The following is a 4,005-nucleotide window of genomic DNA, read 5'->3' as shown; positions in this document are numbered from 1 at the left end:
TGTCTCATGAGCAGGCCAGGGAAGGGGCAATTCGATTTTGATCTTTCCACTGAAAAGAAATTATTTTAGCAATATTTAGAAAGCTCATGGTATGTATTGTTCATTTATTCTGGTACTTCTCAGCCAATACATGAGGTTACCTTTTGAATTTTAAAGTAATATCAATTATCTTTTATTGAAATAACATTTTTCTACTCTGGGTAATGCCTCTGAGGTAGAACTGGGTGATTTTTTTTTTTTTTTGGCAAATAGTGAATTCACCAAAAACGTGCATGGGGGGGGGGGGGGGCAGGGCGGGAACCAAAACTTTTTGAAAATTAAGTGAAATTTGGTGAATAGTTTCAGTTGATTTTTAAAAAGTGGAAACAAATTTTGAAAATCTCAAAATGGCTCAGTTAGAAAAAAATTCTAAAAATGCACCTGAAAATCTAAAAAATCTCAGTGAAAAATGTCATTTCAATTAGCTATTCAATTTTTTTTTTTTATTTTTACCTGAATGGGAGTTTGGCTTTTCCTTAATTTGGGAATTTGAGAAAGGGAAGTTAGGGTTAGATTAGTTCCAGTACTGAAAGCCATTAAAGAAGACTTGGAAGGACAACCAGGACTCCATCTTACATCACTGTAATATGCTGTCATTGCTAATGCCATTACTAAAGTTATCAGACATTTTTCAAAAGCTAGTCTTGGATGTCACTCAACAAATAAGGAGAGAGCATTTTAAAAAAGCCTGTCTAATTTCAGAGCCTTATGGTGCTAGTCACTGTATAGACACATCGTAAGAGACAGTTCCTGCCCCAAAGAGCTAAAAATCTCGGAATGGGATTTTCAAAAGTGATGAAGGGAGTCAGGTACTGTTAATGGGATGCTTTTTATACATTTACACACGTTTCCTTTCTCTTGTCCTGGATTTCTTGAGCCCCAAATTCAGAGTTCTATGCCACTTTCCCTGCTCTGAAACATACGTGGCCAAGACTCACTAATACATATCTGATTGATCTCTATGCAACCTGCTCCTCTGTAGAGGACTATGAAAAAGAGAACCACTCAGCTATATTTTCCTGTGACATTTAATTACAGGATGAGGATTCATTTTGCAGAACATCTGTAAGATTACTTTGCATGATGGGGGTAGGGAGTGGGGGGAAACAAAAACCCTCCAGCTTTTAAATAGGATGTAGGCCTCTCTGAGGGAACAGCAAGTAGGACCATCCTCCCTTGTTGAGAAAGACCTCAGTGTCCTTGTGTTACTATCCATGAAGTAATAGTCAAAAATCAATCAAGTCACCTTCAGGTGGTGAATTGGTCAGTCAACAAGCAGAATGGCACCAATAATGCATGTGATCATGAATGTTGGTTCAGCACTTAAACATAATCCAGGTCCCAAATCAATCCTGTTAGAGATAATGGATATTTATATTAAAAAAATCATAGCAAGGTGGCAATAACTGGGATGTCTCCATTATTGGTCTCCTCCCATGGCCGGAAGGACAGCACTTCAATATATTTGCACCGACACATTAAGCCACTGCAGCTTAGGTCCCTGGGCTCAGTAGCTAAGCTTGGTCACCGTCTCTAGACTTATTTCTAAGATGGACTCTCAACTTCAGACTGATGTATTAACTTGACAGCATTATTCTCCACTCCCATGGCCAGTGACTGATCTCCTTGGGAGAATATATGATCTGCACAATCAATTGTGTAGTCCAACAGCTGCAGGACACAGCCGGTAATAACCCAGGAAGACAGAATCTAAGGCAAGGAGCAATGGAACGGAAGGAGAAAGGGCATGTATAATGCACCTGTCTGCAATGAACAACAGTTTAAAGGTTCTTCCAACAGGCACCCTCCTTAGGAGGAACACAATGCAGAGCGACAGAGAATCAGACACCTTTAGTTCCCAAAACAGCATGGTCAAGATAACTCGAACAAGAGAACACCTGTGAAAAACAATGAGACGGTTGCACATTGCAGATGTACACTAATAAATTTAATCATGGAAACAGATGGACTGCCATGTACTCAATGTGTAATTTTGCAGCTGGTCCATAGCCTCATCCTGCCTCTCCTAAATGAAAAAGTTGCTTCTGATCTTGTAGATTTTACCTGACATGATATGTTTAGAAAGAAAAGCTCATTAAGAAGTGGATCGATACTAAAGCAGGCACTTAACTGTACAGCATGCCTTAATAAAATGATCATAATACATCATTTATAATCAGCCTGTAAAGTAATTGCCAGTCAAGGTACCTAATTAAAGTGATACGATCTAAGATTGGTGGGACAGATTTTTTTCAAAAGTACTTAGCATCCAGTAGCTTCATTTGAGATGCACAGGAGCTTCTCTGAGTGCTAAGCACATCTGAAGATCTGCCCACTTCATTTAGGTGCCTAAGTGGAAGCTGCTCCATACCGAATATTCAGCCCTGTTGTTTCTAATGGAGGAGAGCAGAAAACAAAGCAAAATATTTTCATTGGCTCCAAGAAATCAGTGAGGCAGATTTTGTTTCCCATAATCGTACCTTATAATACGTTCCTGGGCAAGCAGACTCACTGATTTCACTGAAGCAACTTACAGAGTATGCTCAGCCTGGGTAAGGGTTCTAGAATAAGGTCAAATAAACACAGGAGCCAAATGTCTGCACTAGTATACAAGGTGAAATCAGCGACCTTGTGCAATGAAGTAAGTTGGTGGACACCGCATCTGAAGTCAGTGGGGTTGCACGGTTTGCTAACGGGTAGAATGTAGTCCACAGAGTAATACCAAGGGTGGCTTGTTTGATTCTGAAAATGCAGATTCTGGAGTAGTTTGGATGAGCAACTTGGGAAGGTGGGAACGCATTGGAAAGCAAGCTGTGTTTTGGGGGGGATAACTGTGAGGTGTCTAATGGTCAAAGCTACTTTCTGTTTTGTGTTTTCCTCTTTCCTCTGGGCTAAGTTCTGCCATTAGGGTTATAACTACCTTTGTACCTGTCATAAATATAAAGGGAAGGGTAAACCCCTTTGAAATCCCTCCTGGCCAGGGGAAAGCTCCTCTCACCTGTAAAGGGTTAAGAAGCTAAAGGTAACCTCGCTGGCACCTGACCAAAATGACCAATGAGGAGACAAGATACTTTCAAAAGCTGGGAGGAGGGAGAGAAACAAAGGGTCTGTGTCTGTCTGTATGCTGCTTCTTGCCAGGGACGGAACAGGAATGGAGTCTTAGAACTTTTAGTAAGTAATCTAGCTAGGTATGTGTTAGATTATGATTTCTTTAAATGGCTGAGAAAAGAATTGTGCTGAATAGAATAACTATTTCTGTCTGTGCATCTTTTTTGTAACTTAAGGTTTTGCCTAGAGGGGTTCTCTATGTTTTGGAATCTAATTACCCTGTAAGATATCTACCATCCTGATTTTACAGGGGGGATTTCTTTATTTCTATTTACTTCTATTTTTTATTAAAAGTCTTCTTGTAAAAAACTGAATGCTTTTTCATTGTTCTCAGATCCAAGGGTTTGGGTCTGTGGTCACCTATGCAAATTGGTGAGGCTTTTTATCCAACATTTCCCAGGAGAGGGGGGGTGCAAGTGTTGGGAGGATTGTTCATTGTTCTTAAGATCCAAGGGTCTGGGTCTGTAGTCACCTAGACAAATTGGTGAGGCTTTTTACCAAACCTTGTCCAGGAAGTGGGGTGCAAGGTTTTGGGAAGTATTTTGGGGGGAAAGACGCGTCCAAACAGCTCTTCCCCAGTAACCAGTATTAGTTTGGTGGTGGTAGCGGCCATTCCAAGGATAACGGGTGTAATATTTTATACCTTGGGGAAGTTTTGACCTAAGCTGGTAAAGATAAGCTTAGGAGGTTTTTCATGCTGTACCCTAGAGTTCAGAGTGGGGAGGAACCTTGACATGGTGGCACAGTGGTGGGATTAACCTGAAATCATTTTGAGATCCAGTTGAGATTTTTTTGAACTAGAAATACAGATTTTAAAAAGGAAATTTTTTTTTCCTTTGAAAAGGAGTCCAGAAAGCA

Source organism: Caretta caretta, chromosome 4 (genome assembly GCF_965140235.1).
Source record: "Caretta caretta isolate rCarCar2 chromosome 4, rCarCar1.hap1, whole genome shotgun sequence".
In the NCBI taxonomy this organism is placed as follows: domain Eukaryota; kingdom Metazoa; phylum Chordata; order Testudines; family Cheloniidae; genus Caretta; species Caretta caretta.
This window is presented reverse-complemented; position numbering follows the sequence as displayed.